The sequence below is a fragment of the Hemitrygon akajei genome, chromosome 13 (genome assembly GCF_048418815.1).
Source record: "Hemitrygon akajei chromosome 13, sHemAka1.3, whole genome shotgun sequence".
Classification (NCBI taxonomy): Eukaryota; Metazoa; Chordata; class Chondrichthyes; order Myliobatiformes; family Dasyatidae; genus Hemitrygon; species Hemitrygon akajei.
Window position 1 is genome coordinate 104,693,473 of NC_133136.1, and position 21,351 is coordinate 104,714,823.

Genomic DNA, 21,351 nt, shown 5'->3' on the forward strand with positions numbered 1-21,351 from the left:
AGTTCCTCCCGTAGGAACTCACCGGAAAAAAGGTGACGGTTAATGGGGGCGCCATTTTTAAATAGAAAAACCGGCTGTACAGGATTTTGACAAAGCATGTGAATAACAAAGACAACCCCCTTGGAACCTGCCTGTTAAGTTGAAATCTGATGAAACCAGCCTTTAGTCAGGTACAAGAGGGAAAAATATTAAAGGAAGTGCCACTGTAATCATTAACTGTTTAGATGCTGAATTAAATGTATAACTGTATAGCTCTGTAATGAAAAGAAAAGCTTGTGTATTGTGTTAGATTCTAAAATCCTGTAAGACTCTGTACGAATCCATTTTTAACCGCTGGTAAAAACGTTTTTAAGAGGGGAGGTATTATGATCCCAGCCCCCTCCTTCCTGAGAATCGCAAGATCGCTATTAATTCGGGTCTTGGACCCAGGAAATGAGAGATAATCCTCAGAAAGACAACGCAACGGATTTTGACCATTGTTTCTTGGAGACACCTTTGTGGATTGCGACCCTATGCTACGTGCCAGCTATCAGGGCTACGTGGACACCCTCGGGCAATGTGGGGTGGGGATTGTATCACCCCACCTTGATTGACATCTACAACTCTGCAAGTCAAGATAAAAAGGGGCTACAGGAGGCAGTCCCCTAGCGATGCAACAGAAGGAGACACCATCGCTCATCGCTCCCGTGATAACGGGAGCTATTCGGATGCCACATGTGGTTCGTTTCCCCTTGCCTGGGGAACGGGTGGCTGATAACACCGAAAAGGACTTTGAACTGACAACGGGGAACCCACGTTCCTGATTCAACGGTTTGCGTCCAGCAGACTGGCAAGTTTCTTTTCTCACCAAAAATCTCTCTCTCTCTCTCCCCAACAAGTGAAACCCAGCGGTCCCCAAATGGCTAAAAGCCTGCATGAACTTGAAAGATGTTTATATTTCCATCGGACAATATTTTTACCCCTAGACAAAATGATAGAGCTACTTCTTATTGATAACGGCCATAGTGGGGTGTGTCAGGAATGGACAGGAGGAGGAGTATAGGAAACTGATACAGGACTTTGTGATATGGTGCAACTCAAACTACCTGCGTCTCAATATCACCAAGACCAAGGAGATGGTGGTGGACTTTAGGAGATCTAGGCCTCATATGGAGCCAGTGATCATTAATGGAGAATGTGTGGAGCAGGTTAAGACCTACAAGTATCTGGGAGTACAGTTAGACGAGAAGCTAGACTGGACTGCCAACACAGATGCCTTGTGCAGGAAGGCACAGAGTCGACTGTACTTCCTTAGAAGGTTGGCGTCATTCAATGTCTGTAGTGAGATGCTGAAGATGTTCTATAGGTCAGTTGTGGAGAGCGCCCTCTTCTTTGTGGTGGCGTGTTGGGGAGGAAGCAATAAGAAGAGGGATGCCTCACGTCTTAATAAGCTGGTAAGGAAGGCGGGCTCTGTCGTGGGCAAAGTACTGGAGAGTTTAACATCGGTAGCTGAGCGAAGGGCGCTGAGTAGGCTACGGTCAATTATGGATAACTCTGAACATCCTCTACATAGCACCATCCAGAGACAGAGAAGCAGTTTCAGTGACAGGTTACTATCGATGCAATGCTCCTCAGACAGGATGAAGAGGTCAATACTCCCCAATGCCATTAGGCTTTACAATTCTACCGCCAGGACTTAAGAACTTTTTAAAAGCTATTATTAATGCTTTTTGAGATAGTGATTTATCTGCATATCATATTTTTTACTGAGTTAAGTATTGTATGTAATTAGTTTTGCTACAACAAGTGTATGGGACATTGGAAAAAAAGTTGAATTTCCCCATGGGGATGAATAAAGTATCTATCTATCTATACCTGCACTTTAGATTGAGTATTGACGACGTTTATTATCTGAATGTTTGTATTATCCTTACTTTTGTGCCCCTTTATAAATAAAAACGTTTAAAAATAGCACCATCAGACTTCAACAGACCTCTCTATCTTTGCTGGTAAGTGACCCAGTTACGGGGTTCGTAACAACATGTTTCCCCACATGTTCCCCTTAAACTTTTCACCTTTCACCCTTAACCCATGGCCTCTGGTTGTAGTCTCACCCAATTTCAGTGGAATAAGCCTGTTTGCATTTACCCTACCTATACCCCTCATAATTTTGTATACATCTTTTAAATCTCCCCTCAGTCTTCCATGTTCTGGAGAATAAGTTTCTAACCTAGTCAATCTGAACTTATAACTGAGTTCCTCCAGTCCCAGCACCATCCCTGAAATTTTTTCTGTACACTTCCAGTCTTATTTACATCTTTCATGTGGGAAGTGACCAAAACTGCACATAATATTCCAAATTGGGCCTCAGCAACATTTTATACAACTTCAACATAACGTCCCAACTTCTGTACTCAATACTTTCTTCTATAAAGGCCAATGTGCCAAAGACTTTCTTAATGACCCTACCTACCCGTGATGCCACTTTCAATGAATTATGGATGTGTATTCCCAGATCCCTTTGTTCTACCAAACTCCTCAGTGTCCTACCACTCACTGTGTGAATCCTACTCTGGTTGCTCTTCCCAAAGTGCAAAATCTCACTTGGCTGCATTAAAATCCATCTGCTATTTTTTCAGCTCATGTTCTCCAGATCCTGCTGCAAGCTTTGATAGTCTTTCCCACTGTCCGCTACATCCCCATGTCATTCTTCTGCTCAAGATGTCCAGTTAGTTATCCAAACTGCTTCCTGGACCCCATGTTCTCATCTGCCTCTTGCTCTTTCTCCAGCAGCATTTTTCTGGTTTGCCGGTAAGCAGCATGACTAGTAAGTCTTTGCAAGTGTGAGCAGTGTTCTGCAGATTTCACTCTGATTGATGAAGACAGCGAAACCTCATATCCAGGAGACTTTCTGGCATTCTGCACTGCCCCATTGATATCTGCATGCTCTCTTTGCATGTCCACTCACATGGTGTGGTTGAAGTGCAAGTGAGCCTGGATGCTGCAGAAGTAGAGGGAAGCCCTTTTCCTCAAGGACCTGTATCTCCAAGCACAGATCACCATGGAATTGGTCAGTCAATGCAGACCCTGTCGGGATAAAGTAGCCCAGGATCCTCTTCAGTTTGCGTATAAGGAGAAGGTGGGAGTGGAGGATGCTATCACATATTTGCTGCACAAATCACTCTCTCACCTAGAGGGGGTCAGTTGTGCTGTGAGGATTACATTCCTTGACTTCTCTAGTGCCTTTAACACCATCCAGCCCAAGATCTTAAGGCACAAACTAACGGAGATGGGAGTAGACTCTCACATGGTGGATTGGATAGTGGACTACTTGACAGATAGACCTCAGTATGTGCGGTTGGGAGACTGTAGGTCTGACACGGTGGTCAGCAGCACAGGGGCGCCGCAGGGAACCGTACTCTCTCCGGTCCTGTTCACCCTGTACACATCAGACTTCCAATATAACTCGGAGTCCTGCCATGTGCAGAAGTTCGCTGATGACACGGCTATAGTGGGGTGTGTCAGGAATGGACAGGAGGAGGAGTATAGGAAACTGATACAGGACTTTGTGATATGGTGCAACTCAAACTACCTGCGTCTCAATATCACCAAGACCAAGGAGATGGTGGTGGACTTTAGGAGATCTAGGCCTCATATGGAGCCAGTGATCATTAATGGAGAATGTGTGGAGCAGGTTAAGACCTACAAGTATCTGGGAGTACAGTTAGATGAGAAGCTAGACTGGACTGCCAACACAGATGCCTTGTGCAGGAAGGCACAGAGGCGACTGTACTTACTAAGAAGGTTGGCGTCATTCAATGTCTGTAGTGAGATGCTGAAGATGTTCTATAGGTCAGTTGTGGAGAGCGCCCTCTTCTTTGTGGTGGCTTGTTGGGGAGGAAGCATTAAGAAGAGGGACGCCTCACGTCTTAATAAGCTGGTAAGGAAGGCGGGCTCTGTCGTGGGCAAAGTACTGGAGGGTTTAACATTGGTAGCTGAGCGAAGGGCGCTGAGTAGGCTACGGTCAATTATGGATAACTCTGAACATCCTCTACATAGCACCATCCAGAGACAGAGAAGCAGTTTCAGCGACAGGTTACTATCGATGCAATGCTCCTCAGACAGGATGAAGAGGTCAATACTCCCCAATGCCATTAGGCTTTACAATTCTACCGCCAGGACTTAAGAACTTTTTAAAAGCTATTATTAATGCTTTTTGAGATAGTGATTTAGATGCATATCATATTTTTTTTACTGAGTTAAGTATTGTATGTAATTAGTTTTGCTACAACAAGTGTATGGGACATTGGAAAAAAAAGTTGAATTTCCCCATGGGGATGAATAAAGTATCTATCTATCTATCTATCTATCTATCTATCTAGAAGAGCTGGCAGGAAACATGGCAATGACCATCTAGAAACCCTTTCTATGATCTATGACCGGCTGTATTTTGAGGATATGAGAGTCTGCCCTGTTCAAAGAAAAAGATCTGAGAAACCCTTCAGGTGCATGACTGCAGTCAGTAGCTGTTTGCACTTGTGGGCAAACTGCAGCACTGGAAAATCCAAGTGCCCAAGAAGGTCATTCTCCTCATTGAAGTAAACAAAATCAAACCATTCATTCATGCATAGAGACTTGATTACCTCGTTGACACTATGGTGAGCAACAAATTGAGGGTTTTGACAGAGAAGTGTTGTTGCTGCCTAGAATAATCCCGTGGCTTCGAGCCTGAGAGTTGCCTATTACTTTGCTCTACAAGAATAATGTCTCCAGATGTGAGACAAGGCTTGTGCTACAGAATTCTCCTTGCTCTGTTTGCCAGTGGCAAACTAAACCAGAGCTTGCAATTACCCTTTTCAACAGCCATCTCTGATGTGGTATCTCTGCCCTAAGAAAAACCAATGGTGTAACCATTGAGAAACCAATTGAAAGAAGTGGTCTGCAGCCAAATGCTACAAAAAAGGCATCTCACTGGTTTTAGCAAGTTCTGCTTAATCTGCTTAGCTCAGGTCTACCCTTTTTGAGGATTCCTGATGTCTCCTTAAAATACAAGTTAAACAATGCAGAGTTCTTAGCTCTGACATTCATTGTCTGGAGATGTCTGTGCACTTAAAGCTTGTATTGCATGGCAACAGATGTCAATTAGTACGCACGTGATGCTAACACAAGTAACAACTGGAATTGCCCGATCTGATTCTCTGCAGATTGCCTATTGGCACTATAAGTCTATAGTGGATACAATCTCATTGGCTTTCTACTCAGCCTTGGATAACCTGGACAACAGTAATATCTGCATCAGGCTGCTGTTTGTTGATTACAGCTCCATGTTCAACACAATCCTACCCTCCGTACTAATCGATAAGCTCCAAAACCTGGGCCTCTGTACCTTCCTCTGCAAATGCATCCTTGATTGCCCCATCAGGAAAGCACAGTCAATGCAGATGAGAAATAACATCTCCTCCTTGCTGACAATCAACACTGGTGCAGCTCAAGAATCTATGCTTCGCCCACTGTTCTACTCCCAAGAATGCGTGGCTAGGCACAGCTCAAACGCCATCTATAAATTTGACGATGACGCAACTATTGTTGGCAGAATTTCTGATGGTGATGAGGAGGTGTACAGGAGCGAGATAGATTGGCTGGTTGACTGGTGTCGTAACAACAACCTTGCACTAATTATCACTAAAACAAGGGAATTGATTGTGAACTTCAGAAAGGGGAAGTCAAGGGAACACACACCAGTACTCATCAAGGGATCAGCAGTGGAAACCTGAGAGTTTCAAATTCTGAGGTGACAACATCTCTGAAGATCTATTCTGGGCCCAACATAGTGATGCAATTACACAGAAGGCATGACAGCGGTTATATTTCATTAGGAGTTTGAGGAGAACTAGTATGTCACCAAATATAGTTGCAAATGTCTACAGATGTACTGTGGACAGCGTTCTAACTGGTTGCATCATTGTCTGGTATGGAAGGGCCACTGCATAGGACTGGAAAAAGGGACAGAAAGTTGTAAACTCAGCCAGCTCCATCATGGGCCCTAACCTCTCCACAATTGAGGATATCTTCAGAAAGTGATGCCTCAAAAAGACGGCATCCGTCATAAAGGCCCCTGATCACCGGTACACGTCCTCTTGTTGAGGAGGAGTTACAGGAGCCTGATGACACACATTCAGTGTTTCAGGAACAGCTCATTTTTTATTTTATTTATATTTTAATATATACTTCTCATTGTAATTTATAGTTTTTTTGTTATTATTTATTGCAATGTACTGCTGCCACAAATCAGCATATGCCCGTGATATGAAAGCTGATTCTGATTCTGAATGTGAAGCACTCCAAGCAAAAGCAGTTTTGTTTCACCTAGCCCTGATAAAGCAAACATTGTACAATTGATTTTCTAAGTACTAACGTGCAACACTTGCTCTTCAGTAAGGAGGATACTTTGTCACTGTTAGGCAGAGGTCATATTGCCAATTCTGAGGCATCTTCAGCAGCCTTTGCTGCTGGTGGTTGTCCCAGACCAGATATATCTGGTTGCAAGCAATGTCTGTATTGTAGGAACTTCCCAACGTCACAATCTCATGAAATTACATCCATCATCATGCCAAAGGCATGTCTCCAAATGAGTGGGACCCTTCCAGACAATAGCCCCATTTCACAGTGTATCATCTACAGGTTAATTAGGCAGAAATGGATGCTTTTTATTTCAATAGAGATGAATGGTTATAATTCTTTCCTACAAGAAACCAACTGGCAGAACTTGATACAAATTGTGGGCTTTCTATCGATGAACAAGCCAGTGACAGGATGGTGTGCAGCAAATTAAGGAGATTCCGGTATTGAAGGTCAGTGCTCATGGTTTTTGCAGCTGTCCGGATACTTACGGTCTCCTGCAGATTATTGTGACGTCTGTCCCTGACTTACCACTAACTGTTGAGTAACAAAACACCCAAATAGTTATTTAAAATCTAAATATTTCAGTTCTCTTTTGCCTAGCTGAATACATCATCTCACTTACAGTATACCATGGTGCTGCAGATGCCACACAAATATTATCTTATATTTATAATGGCACAGAAGAAGGCTTAGGAGGATGATGGTGCCTAATGGCGACTCCTTTGTTTGCATCTTCGGAAACAGCTCTATTTCTACCTTCGCTCTCTCTTTTTTTCCATTATGAATTTCTTTTGAAGCTCCTAACCTGGAGTTACACACTGACTTTGGTTCTTTGCAGGAACGGGACCCGCTCTCAGGGCCTCACGACCAGCCACTTTTCAAAATGCCAAGGACGCAGCCTGGAAGACCAGCGCGCCTTCAGGGTGCTGGATTTTCGTGGCTCTGGAGGTGGGCGGATTCAAGGCCAGTGCTGCCGCCTGATGTGTCGTGGGTGTACATTGAAGATAGAGAGCAGCGAGCTGGCTGCTGGCTGTGTGACCAGGGACCTGAGTTCTTTGGGCACGGAACTCAGAAAAAGTGACGCAATGGACTTTTAACACCATAAATCGGCGAGTTGTTTTGATATGTCTCCCCTCTCGCTGTGAAACGGGGACACCTCTTTTTCCCTTATTAGGGAGAGAGAGAGCCTGTGGTATGTCAAATACCGGGTGAACAAGCAGTCTTTGGGGTACCGCAAGTCTGTATCTTTATTGATGCTTTGCTGCACGCTTGAGTGTTCAGTGGGGGGTGCCAATGTTTTTTTGCTGATGGGGGTGGTCGTTGTTTTGCTGCTGCTTATGTGTGGGAGGAAGGAGGAGGGGGGTTCTAACATTTAATTGTCATTCATTCTTTGGGACACTCCTCTGTTTTCATGGATGTTTGAGAAGAAAAAGAATTTCAGGATGTATATTGTATACATGTCTCTGACATTAAATGTACCAGTTGAAACCTATCGAATTAAGCCTGTTGAGTTCATGTTGGCTTTCATGGGGACAATCCTAGCATTCCCATTACATCTATGCTTACTTCCCCACTCCTACAACAAATATTAACATTTCACCCTTTCCCCAACTTTATTCCCTGCAGTTTAATTCCCTGCCCTTCCTCAGCAGGGCAGGCAGCGCATGTGGAAGGAAGCGTTTCACATCTGGGACCTGTTGTCAGAATGAAGTTAACTGTTAACTCTTTCCACAGAGGCAGGCTGGCCTGCTGAGTCTTTCCAGCATTCTCTGGTCTTATTACACATTTCCAGGAACACCTCATGCTGAGCTTGCTACACCCTGGTTAAAAATAAGTTCTCCTGAATGCAACCTGGCAACTCTTTGCCTTCACTAATGTACTTTAAAATATACATAGTAGTTTCTTCCAACTTTCAGGAATATAGCAACAAGCATTGTTAAAAAACACACACGTTTAAGCTGCTCTTGTGAGAAGATGGTTCACATGCCAAAGGCTCATTATTGGCCTTTTCATTATAGGCCTCACCTTGGAAATGCAGGAAATACTTTTTTTTTTGCTTCTTGTGACCATGTAAAGGAAGTATAAACAACAAAAATACTTAGTTAAAATAGCCTCTTCACCTTTAGTGTTCTCACCTGCACAGCTAACAGCCAGTGTTAAAATTAGGGCCCATGAATGGCATCATACTCTGAACTACACATACAACAAAGGAAGTCCTTGGTTTTCCCTAGAAGGTTTTTTCCATTCTCAGTAGAGAAGATTGAAATCAAGATTAATGTGCAGATGTGATATTGGTAGGTAAAATACCTATCTGGTTTCAATTAGTCCTATTTATTGCAGCATGCAAACAGGTGGAGTTATCACTTCAGTCGTTGAAGACTGCCAGACCTTCTTTGAGCTTGATGTATGAACAAATGTATTGCATTCAGTGCTTATTATAGGCCCCCCTTTGCACAGGAGAAATTAAGCACAGCTTTGGTGACATCTTTGCACAATGCTTCCTTGTTATTCATGGCATGACTCTGATCTTCCAGCAGACAGTCATTTTAATTCTCCATCACACTTCCACTCTGATGTATCTGGTTTTTTTTACCATATTTTGTTGACGCCCATGACAAGCTTGAGGAATGTCATCTCTTCTTCTGAGTAGGCACGTTGCAGCCCTCAGAACATAACAGTGAAAGGAACAAATTCATATAACCAGTCTTATAAGTTAAAATGCTGCCTAATCAGCTTTTTCCAGCATTTTCTGTTTTATTTCAGATTTTGTGCAACTGTGGCACTTTATTTACTAAAATTTTAGAAATATTTTAATTCTTTCTCTGCTTTGTCTCATTGGTTTTCTTCTGTTTAGATCTCCCTCAGAGATCCTGTATGATCGACAGGACTTTGCCACTCTCTCAGTTGGCCCCACCACTAATTGTGCCACTTATTCTCTGTTAGTCTCTGATTATCACAGCTATTCCCTTTATTCTCTTTGCGCTTTTCCCTACTCTGCAGATTTCCACCTTCTCCTAGTTCTGATGAAACGTTATTGACCTGAAATGTTTTTCTCTCCACCTATCTGCCTGATCCATTAAGTATTCTGAACATTCTCAGTTTTTATATGATTTGTGAAGTAGTATCCCTCAGAGTGATTTATATTTCCTTCTTACAAAATAAAGCAATGTATAAGTATGCTCGGTTATTATACCCAGTCCTGATTAAATGATTTTTTTGTAAAGCAAAACCCTAAGATTCTTTTGTTGATTGCATTCAGGTTCATTGAAAGAATCTTTCATTCTTGATAAGATATTTATAAGCAAGGACTCAAGCTTAAGCAATCATTAAATATAAATCTTGTTGGCATTTCAATTTTCTTAGCAGAATTCCTTTTTGATGCAGAGGTAGGATTATGTGTGCTTTGATTACTACTTTTCTCATAGAAACAGCTGTTTTACGTGCTGTGCTTACACTGATACATGGTCCTAAAGCACAGCACAAGTGCATTGTTTAAAGTCATGCAGTTTGGTAGATACACAATACATCCCTAATTCATCTGGTATTAAGTCTGTTAAGCATCTCTGTTATCTAAATAATAGGACTCTGGGATTTGACTGAGGTCAGTGATCTCAACAACCAATGACGCCTGGTGTTTAGCTGATATTTGGGGCTGCATCAACTGTGAGCTACAGGTGCCCCCCGATTTATGAATGTTCGCTTTACGCCACTTCGTTTTTACAAAAGACCTAAATTGGTAACCTGTTTTCGCATTACAAAGAGGATTTTCGCTTTTACGAAAATTTTTCCCATATAAATTAATGGTTCTTCGCTTTATGCCATTTCAGCATAAGAAAGGTTTCATAGGAACACTCTGCCTTTGTAAAGGGGGTGAGGGCACCTGTATCTATACCACACAGAGCTTCAAATTGCCATCACCTCTTCCTTTCAAATATGTGATCACCATCAGCTAGCAGGACAAGGATAACCAGCAAAGTGCAAGGGAACACTATCACTGCCAAGTTCCTCTCCTTCCCATTTCAGATGGCAGTGGTAAGCTCAGTGACTGCTTGCTGGTGGCAAATAAAACAAAGAAAACAACTAAATACTTCATTAATCACACTTTTTCTGCTAAATGATCACTGCAAAGAATGGACTGTAACTTCCCTTTTGAACTTTTGAACCTCACTTTTTGACCTGGCATTTGTGTGGTGGGAACTGAATTTCTGGAAGGTGCAGGACGGTTGTGGTGTGGTGAGTACAGGCTGAATTGAGGCGGCAGGCTCTGTGCCAGACAGCGGCAATTGAGCCAGTGTTTGGCTGGTGCAGCCTTGGAAACAAAGAGAGCAGAGGCAATGCAGAGTCAAGGCGGTGAGGCCCAGACTTGTGCCTGAGAGCGAGGAAAGACCAGGGGTTTGAACGATTCAAGTGCTGAGGCGAATTGGAAAAGAGCAGTACGGGCTGAATCGAGGTGGTGGGGCACTGGCCCAGGAGTGTATCAAAGCATCAGCGTCCAAGTCTCAGAGTGAGGTCTGGAAGACTTAAGCACCGGGCCAGATTAAAAAAGATAGGGTGTTGGGGCCAAAGGCGAGGGTTGCTTCCTGAGTTTTACTCCACTCTGCACTGAACTTCAGCTCATTTTGCTCTGTGAGGTTTACTCATCTCTGCCCCAGACTGTGGCTGTGGACTGCAACTATCACAGTGTGCGCTCACTTTTGTGAACTTTAGTTCTGAATGCTATTTGCTTACTTTTATTGTTTGCACATTTTTTTCTGTTTTTTCTCATTTTGCACGTTGGGTGTGTGATAGTCTTTTGTTTTAGAAACATAGAAAACCTACAGAAAAATACAGGCCTTTCAGCCCACAAAGTTGTGCAAAATATGTCCCTACCTTAGAAATTACTAGGGTTAGCCATAGCCCTCCATTATTCTAAGCTCCGTGTACCTATCCAAAAGTCTCTTAAAAGATCCTATTGTTTCTGCCTCCACCACCATTTCCAGCGAGCACTCACCATTCTCTGCATAAAAAACTTACCCGTGACATCTCCTCTGTACCTACTCCCCAGCACCTTAAACCTGTGTCCTCTTGTGGCAACCATTTCAGCCCTGGGAAAAAGCCTCTGACTATCCACATGATCAATGACTCTCATCATCTTATACACTTCTATCAGGTCACCTCTCATCCTCCTTTGCTCCAAGGAGAAAAAGGCTGAGTTCACTCAACCTATTCTCATAAAGCATGTTCCCCAAACCAGGCAACATCCTTGCAAATCTCCTCTGCACCCTTCTATGGCTTCCACATCCTTGCTGTAGTGAGGCAACCAGAACTGAGCACAGTACTCCAAGTGGGGTTTGACCAGGGTCCTATATAGCTGCAAAATTACCTCTGGGCTCCTAAATTCAATTCCACGATTAATGAAGGCCAATACACCGTATGCCTTCTTAACCACAGGACCAACCTGCTCAGCTGCTTTGAGCATCTTATGGACTCGGACCCCAAGATCCCTCTGATCCTCCACACTGCCAAGAGTCTTACCATTAATACTATATTCTGTCATCATATTTGACCTACCAAAATGAACCACTTCACACTTATCTTGGTTGAACTCCATCTGCCATTTCTCAGCCCAGTTTTGCATCCTATCAATGTCCTGCTCTAACTTCAGACAGCCCTCCACACTATCCACAACACCCCCAACCTTTGTGTCATCTGTAAATTTACTGACCCATCCCTCCACTTCCTCATCCAGGTCATTTATAAAAATCACAAAGAGTAGGGGTCCCAGAACAGATCCCTGAGGCACACCAATGGTCACCGACCTCCATGCAGAATATGACCCATCTACAACCACTCTTTGCCTTCCGTGGGCAAGCCAGTTCTGGATCCACAAAGCAATGTCCCTTTGAATCCCAATCCTCCTTACTTTCTCAATAAGCCTTGCATGGGATACCTTATCAAATGCCTTGTTGAAATCCATATACACTACATTTACTACTCTTCCTTCATCAATGTGTTTAGTCACATCCTCAAAAAATTCAATCAGGCTCGTAAGGCATGACCTGCCCTTGACGAATTCATGCTGACTATTCCTAATCATATTATACCTCTCCAAATGTTCATAAATCCTGCCTCTCAGGATCTTCTCCATCAACTTACCAACCACTGAAGTAAGACTCACTGGTCTATAATTTCCTGGGCTATGTCTACTCACTTTCTTGAATAAAGGAACAACATCAGCAACCATTCAATCAGCCGGAACCACTCCCATCCCCATTGATGATTCAAAGATCATCGACAGAGGGTCAGCAATCTCCTCCCTCGCCTCCCACAGTAGCCTGGGGTACATTTCGTCTGGACCCGGCAACTTATCCAACTTCATGCTTTCCAAAAGCTCCAGCACATCCTCTTTCTTAATATCTACATTCTCAAGCTTTTCAGTCTGCTGCAAGTCAGCACTACAATCACCAGGAGCCTATTCCATAGTGAATACTGAAGTAAAGTATTCATTAAGTACATCTGCTATTTCCTCCGTTTCCATACACACTTTCCCACTGTCACACTGATTGGTCCTATTCTTTCACGTCTTATCCTCTTCCTCTACACATACTTGTAGAATGCCTTGGGGCTTTCCTTAATCCTGCCCACCAAGGTCTTCCCATTGCCCCTTCTGGCTCTCCTAATTGTCTTCTTAAGCTCCTTCCTGTTAGCCTTATAATCTTCTAGATCTCTAACATTACCTAGCTCTCTGAACCTTTTGTTAGCTTTTCTTTTCTTCTTGACTAGATTTATTACAGCCTTTTGTACACCACAGTTCCTGTACCCTACCATCCTTTCCCTGTCTCATTAGAATGTACTATGCTGAACTTCACACAAATATTCCTTGAACTTTTGCCACATTTCTTCTGTACTTTTCCCTGAGAGTATCTGTTTCCAATTTATGCTTCCAATTTCCTGCCTGATAGCCTCATCATTCCCCTTACTCCAATTAAATGCTTTTCTAACTTGTCTGTTCCTATCTCTCCAATGCTATTGTAAAGGAGATAGAATTATGATCACTATCTCCAAAATGCTCTCCCACTGAGAGATCTGACACCTGACCAGGTTCATTTCCCAATACCAAATCAAGTACAGTCTCTCCTTTTTTAGGCTTATCTACATATTGTGTCAAGAAACCTTCCTGAACACACCTAACAAACTTCACCCCATCTAAACCCCTTGCTCTAGGGAGATACCAATTGATACCTGGGAAATTAAAATCTCCCATCTGTAAAACATCTCCCTGTCATGTTTTAATCTGTTCTATTGTGTTTCTTTGTTTTGTAGCTGCCTGTATGAAGACAAATCTCTATGTTGTATAAAGTATTCATACTTTGATAATAAATTTATTTTAACTTTGACTTTGCACGTACATTCCTGACACATATTGTATCTGCAACTAAATATAAATTAGATAAAAGTGTGCACGCTGGTGATGGATTTAACTGTGTATTCACATTGCAGTGAGGGAGAGAGCGAGAGAGAGAGAGAGAGAGAGAAAGAGAGGACAACAGAGCATGCACAGGCAACAGATCATGCATGCATATATCTAAAAGAAATAGATCCATACATTACACTTCCTCCCCCTCTAGATTAATGCAACATTAAACTGTATATGTACAAAACATTCAATTTTCCTTTCATAATCATATTCCAAATAAACATGCTTTCACAATTACAGTCCATAACTAACTTCACTATACTAAAAATTCAGTCTTTCTGGTGGTGCTCTGTTTCTTAGATAGCACCTCTGGACCTGTGGAGTAGCATCAGGTTTGGCAGGGGTCTTGTATAAGACAAAGTTCTTGGTTGCCAGTGTCACATTGCTGTCAGTGACATGATCATCACTGAGTGCTAAGTTCAGCAGTTATATTGTGTCCATCTTGGTGGATGCAGTCAATTCAGATGTGTTCTTCAGTTGAGCAGCCAGTTTCTGGTCCACATGATGTCTCCATGTCTGATCTCCAACATCCACTGTATACATCAGTGGTCCAGTTCATGTAGCTACCCTACTGGGTGTTGATTCGTCTTCTTGGCAATTAAGCGCTAGGACTTCCGGTCCAATCTCAAAGCTCCTTGCTGCTTCACTTGACAACTGACTTATTCTGCACTTCCCTCCAGAGCTCTGGTTTCAGGAGGTCTCTGTGTGATCTCAGATTCCTGCTGATGAACAGCATTGCGGTTACTTGATCTGTTGTTGCATGACCAGAGTTCTGATACACTAAAAGGAAGTTATTCACCTTGTGCTGTAGAGAAATGTTCTCCTTGTCTATCACTTCAAGGGACTTCTTGAAGGTTTGGATAAACTTTGCTGCTAACCCATTTGTTGCTGGGTGGTGAGGAGCTGATTTGAAATGCTGATGCCATTTTTCTTCATGAACAGTCGGAATTCTTCTGACATGTATTGCGGTCCGTTGTCACTCACAATCTGTTATGGTAAGCCATTTCTGGTGAAGATAGGCCTCAGAGCAGAAACAGTCCACTGATGTAGTTGACTTCATTGGTCTAACCTCTGGCCACTTTGAATGAGCATCCACAGCAATCAGAAACATGGAGTCCTTAAATGGGCTAGCCAAGTCATATGGACTCTTTGCTAAGGTGATGACAGCCACTCCCAAGGGTGTAATGTTGCCTGAGGGGTGCATTTTGAAATTTTTGGCAACCCGAACAGCTTCTGGCCAAGTCTTCAATTTGGTTATCTATTCCCCAGCTACCATGTGGAGCTCCAGGTGAGACTCTTCATCTTTATTGTACCCACGTGTCCTTCATACAGATTCTCTAACACTCTGGTACGCAGTTCGGAGGGAACCACAACAAGAGATCCACGCATCAGCATTCTTTGACATGCCAACAGTTGACCTCGGCTCACTGAGTTCTCTGGAAATATACGGTTGCCATGAGCAGGCCATCCTTGCATGGTGATGTCATAGACTTCTGCCAATGTCAGGTCATTCCTTGTTTCTCTTTGTATTTCTGAATTTGTTACTGGCAATGGCTGGTGATCTGTCACTAGCATAAACTTTTGTCCATAGAGCTAGTGATGGAACTTCTTTATTCTTCATGCTAAACTAAGGGCCTCTTGGATGATCTGTCTGTAGTTGTGTTCTGTGCTCCTCAATGATCTTGATGCAATGCAATTGTGCGTTCAGATCCATCTTTCATAGTGTGTGACAAAACGGCTCCAATGCTATAAGGGGATGCAACACACGTCAGTCTGATGGGCAGGGATGGGTCATGATAGTAGAGCAGTTCATTGGATATTATTAGTCTTTGTTTCCTTGAATGCTCTTCCACATCTTTCTGACTATTTCCACTTTGGTCCTGACTGTAACAGTGTATTCAATGGATGCAGCACTGTAGCAAAGTTTGGGAGAAGCCGGTGGTAGGATTTTACAAGGCTTAAGTATGACCTGAGTTGTGGCTCATATTCCATTTTGGGTGTCTGTAGCACTGCTTAAATCTTCTTTTATGAGTTATGTAAGCCATGTTTGTCAATGACATGTCCACAGTATGAGACTACATTCTTGAAAATTCACATTTCTCTCTCTTTGCACACAGACCTGGTAAGCACTTTACCAAGGTTCTGGAGGTGCTCTTCATCATTCTTGCCAATCACAATGATGTCATTGAGTTTCTGGGGTATCTTGGAGCACTTGGTCCTTTGCTCGTTGCCAAATTGCTGGAGCGGATGCAATGCCAAAGACGAGACGAATATACTGGAGCAGTCTGCTGTGAGTGCTGATTGTGAGGAACTTCCTACTTCACACCTCAATCTCCATTTGCAGATAGGGTTGTGACAAGTCAATCTTTGAAACCTCTCCCCGCCTGACAAAGATGCAAAGATGTCTTCTGTTCGTGGCAGGGATACTGCACAGTATGCAGCACAGGGTTAATGCACACTTTGAAATCACTATATATGTGCAAAGCTCCTGCCTTCCTTTCTTAATCAATGGGACAATGAGTTTGGCCAAATCACTCCACTCAACCTTGGAGAAAATTCCAGATGCCTCCAAGCTCTGCAGTTCAGCATCAACTTTAGGACATAGTGCGTAAGGCACAGGATGTACTTTATGGAATCTTGGTGTTGCTGCTTCATCCAGTTCAATTCTGGCTTTCATAGCTTTGAGTTTACCAATCCCCTTCTCAAACACCTTCTCATTAACATTAAGCAGCCATGCCAGTCTATACTTTATGCTACCATTTGGGCTGTTGTTGCCTGTTGATGCCACACTGAGAGCTTTGATTGAGTGCCAGGCTAGTTGGATTTTTCTCAACCATGTACGTCAGAAAAGTGCTAACTCTCCACTTTTCAACACATAAATCTCTAACTGCTGTGTTTGGCCCCCATACATCACATTCATTTTCAGTTTTCCTTTGGGAGACACATTTTCACTCATGTAGATCTTTAACATCACTGAGGTCTTCTCTAATGGAATCTTAGAAAACAGTCTGTTGCAATCAGCCTCTGAAACTATAGACAAAGCTAACCCTGTATCCAGCTCCATTTTCAGTTTTACACTAGACACATCTATTGTGATCCAGATGATTTTGTGATCTGCTTTGGTAATACTATGCAGTTCTAAGCATGACAGCTCACCTCTGATAGATGCTGCGTTGTCTGATTCTGTTTCATATTTGGTCATTTCCTGCATATGCTTAGTTTTGAGTTTGAAACTCTTCATGTTGTGCTTTTAGTCCGCTTTGCACACTCTCTTAACGAGACCTTGTCAATGACACTTTCTGTAAACTTTTTCTTTGAGCCAATAGACATTTGCATTTCACATTCTAACTTCTTTCTCTGTAGTTTTGTTGCATCCTTTGCTGCAGTCTCTAATGATATTGCAATGGTCAATGCCTGTTCTTAGTTTAGGCCTCTTTTGAGTGCTTTGACTCTGCATCCCACATACAAGCCTGTCCCTTAATGCATCGGAAGGTCAACCTCTAAAATCACAGTACTGGGAAAGTTTGCACAGTTCTGCAATGTATTCAGAAATGCTTTCATCCTTTGTCTGGTTCATTTTGTAAGATCTAAATCTCTCAGCTATTACCAGTGGTTTAGGGCACAAGTGATTTTGTAAAATTATAACAATTTTGTTGAACGCCTTGCTTGTTGGCTTTTCAGGGGTTATGAGGTTGTGTAAGAGACATGTTAAGCAAAGTTGTGTGGGGGCTTTCTTTTTACCCTCTACATTGTTTGTATTACAGTACAGTTCCACCCTCTTGATATACGACTCCCAGCCTTCAATAGCGCTATCAAATTCATCCTTTCCTGACTGAAGCCATTGTCACATTATTTTCACTTTAAATTTTGCTAGTTGCATGTCTTACACTACGCTATACTCATGCATCCCTTTGTTTGCGTCCACGATGGCTTCCATACTGTTTAACTCTTTCCTCTCACTGTTTCATCTCATAACTGTCAGTGCAGTTCGTGATTTTCTCTGACATTCAGGTTTGTACTCATTGCCAATTTATTATGTCAGTGCAACTATATATCGATTAAGTAAGTAACACGCACTGGTATATTCACATTGCAGCGAGAGAGAGGGCAATGTGCATGCGAAGACAACAGATCAATGTGCATATGTAGATCTAAAAGAAATAGATCCATACATTGACTATCAGTTATAATTTGATAACAAGCAGCATTATAAGACTATCATTGGAAGGCAGACTGCAATCATTCAAGAAGAAAGTTCACTAACATCTTCCCAAGGACAATTGGGAATGGCAATAGAGCTGGGTTTATCCAAATTACAAGTGTAGAAGCACACTGAAAGGCTTCTGATGCATTAAGGGACAAGCTTGTATGTGGCATGCAGAGTCAAAGCTCTCAAAAGAGGTTACTGGCAGAAAGTGACCTGAACTAAGAACGGGTGTTTCAGAAAGGTGTTAGAAATAACAGGCAATTTAATAAAAAATGGTGCTCACCAGACCAGTCAAAACTGATCTACCTGAATGTGAATTGGGTTGTGCTCTTACATTCTTGGTTGACCAGAAACACGGAAACTGATTATTAGTAAAATTAGATTTTGATAACAGAATGGTAGTTACAGAAAGATTTATTTGAGTAACAGACTAGTTCATAAGAACAGAATAAAATTATTACCCACATGTCTAAAGTAGTTAATGGTATATCCAAGTTCCTATTAGAATGGGAGCACATTTTCTCTGTAACTGTAATACTATATTCTGCACTTCCTTCTCTTTTGGTACTACCCTGATGTGCTTATGTGCAGCTGGCATACAAACAAAGCTCTTTGCTATATCCTGGCACATGTAACTATAGTAAATGAATTACCAGTAGCTGTAGGACTCCACAAGGCTCTAAATCTGTTTATACAGAAGACCATAAGACCATAAGGTATAGGAGCAGAATCAGGCCATTTGACCCATTGAGTCTGCTCCACCATTCATTCATGGCTGATCCTTCTTTTCCCTTCCGCAGCTCCACTCCCCAGCCTTCTCCCCGTTATCTTTGATGCCATAGCCAGTCAAGAACCTATCAATCTCTGCCTTAAATATACCCAATGACCTGGCCTCCACAGCTGCCTGTGGTAAGAAACTCCACAAATTCACCACCCTGTGGCTGAAGAAATTTCTGTTTTAAATCATCCCCTTTCCTGAAGCTGTGCCCTCTTGTCCTAGACTCTCATACCATGGGAAGCATCCTTTCCATATCTACTCTGTCAAGGCATTTCAACACTTGAAATATTTCAATGAGATCATCCCTCATCCTTCTAAGTTCCTCATATGATAACTTTTCATTCCTGGAATCATCCTTGTGAACCTCCTCTGAATCCACACCAAAGGCAGCATAACTTTTCTTTGATAAGGCATCCAAAACTGTTCACAATAGTCATGGTGAGGTCTCACCAGTGCCTTATAAAGCCCCAGCATCACATCCATGCTCTTATATTCTAGACCTTTTGAAATGAATGCTAACTTTGCATTTGCCTTCTTTACCACCAACTCTACTTGCAAGTTAACCTTTAGAGTGTTTTGCACAAGGATGCCCAGATCCCGTTGCATCTCAGATTTTTGGTTTTCTCCCTGTTAAGAAAAAAGTCTGCACATTTATTTCTACTACCAAAATGCATAACTGTGCATTTTCCAGCATTGTATTTCATTTGCACTTTCTTTCTCATTTTCCTAGTCTGTCTAAGTCCTTCTGCAGTCCTTCTGTTTCCTCAACACTTCCTGCTCCTCCACCAATCTTTGTATCATATGCAAACTTGGCAACAAAGCCATCTATTCTATCATTTAAGTAATTGATATACAGCTTAAAAGGAAGCAGTACCAATATCGACCTCTGCAGAACACCACGAGTCACTGGCAGCCAACCAGAAAAGGATCCTTTTATTCCCACTTGCTGCCTAATACCAATCAGCCAACGCTCTAACCATGTTAGTAACTTTCTTGTAATACCATGGACTCTTAACTTGGTAAGCAGCCTCATGTGTGGCACTTTGTTAAAGGCCTTCTGAACATCCAAATATAAAATATCCTCTGCATCCCCTTTATCTATCCTACTTGTAATCTCCTCAAAGAATTACAACAGATTTGTCAGGCAGGATTTTCCTTGAAGGAAACCACACTGACTTTGTACACTCTTGTCCTGGTGTCACCAAGTACTCCATCTCCTCATCCTTAACAATTGACTCTAACATCTTCCCAACCACTGAGGTCAGGCTAACTGGTCTATAATTTCCTTTCTGCTGCCTTCCTCCTTTCTTAAAGAGTGGAGTGACATTTGCAATTTTCCATTCCTCCGGTACCAAGCCAGAGTCCAATAATTCTTGAAAGATCATTGCTAATGCCTCCACAATCTCTACCGCTACCTCTTTCAGAGCCCTAGGGTGCAGTTCCTCTGCTTCGGGTGACTTATGCACCCTTAGGTCTTTCAGCTTTTTGAGCATCTCTCTCTTGTAATAGTAACTGCACTCACTTCTCTTCCCTCACTCCCTTCAACACCTGGCACATCGCTATTGTCTTCCACAGTGAAGACTGATACAACGTACTCATTTAGTTCATCTGCCATCTCCTTATTCCCCCATTCTTATTTCTCCTCTCTCATTTTTTGTATCCATTCTTCTCTCTCTTTTATTTTTTTATATACTTGAAGAAGCTTTTTCTATCCACCTTGATATTATTTGTTAACTTGCTTTCATATTTCATCTTTTCCCTCCTAATGATTATTTTAGTTGCATTCTGAAGATTTTTAACAGCTTCCTAATTTTCTATCTTCCTGTGAATTTTTGCTTTGTTGTATGCACTCTCTTTTGCTTTTACATTAGCTTTGACTTCCCTTGTTAGCCAAAGTTGTACTATTTTGCTATTTGAGTACAGGTATTTGTTTCTGGAATAGATCTATCCTGCACCTTTCTCATTATTCCCAGAAACTCAAGCCACTGCAGCTCTTCTGTCATCCCTGTCAGCCTCTCCTTCCAATTTGGCCAACTCCTCTCTCATACCACGGTAATTTCCTTTAATCCAATGAAATACTGCTACATCAGAGTTTACTTTCTCCCTAATCATATTTCAAGTTGAATTCAATCATATTGAGATGACTGGCTCCTGTGGGTTCCTTTACCTTAAGCTCCCTAATTGCCCTCAGTTCATTGCATAACACCTAATCCATATCTAATTATGCTCTTTATCGCACATCAATAAAAGCTGAAAAGTTGGTCAGCAATCTTTGAGGGAGATTAGCTCTCCTTGGCACCTCAGGCAGGATAGTCATTGTTGGGAGTTCGCTACTACCAAAGTTGTGTTGATGGACCAAGAGAACTCCTCAGCCATGTACATTTGCTAAAACCCGAAACTGGAGACCCTTTCCACTACCTCACCATTTATGAATCGTGGGGCTTGTTCAGGGCCTCTTGCTTTCCTGAGTTCAATTATTATTTCTTTTGTTGTCCTGATGAGTGATAGCTTGTAGTTCCTGCACCAAAT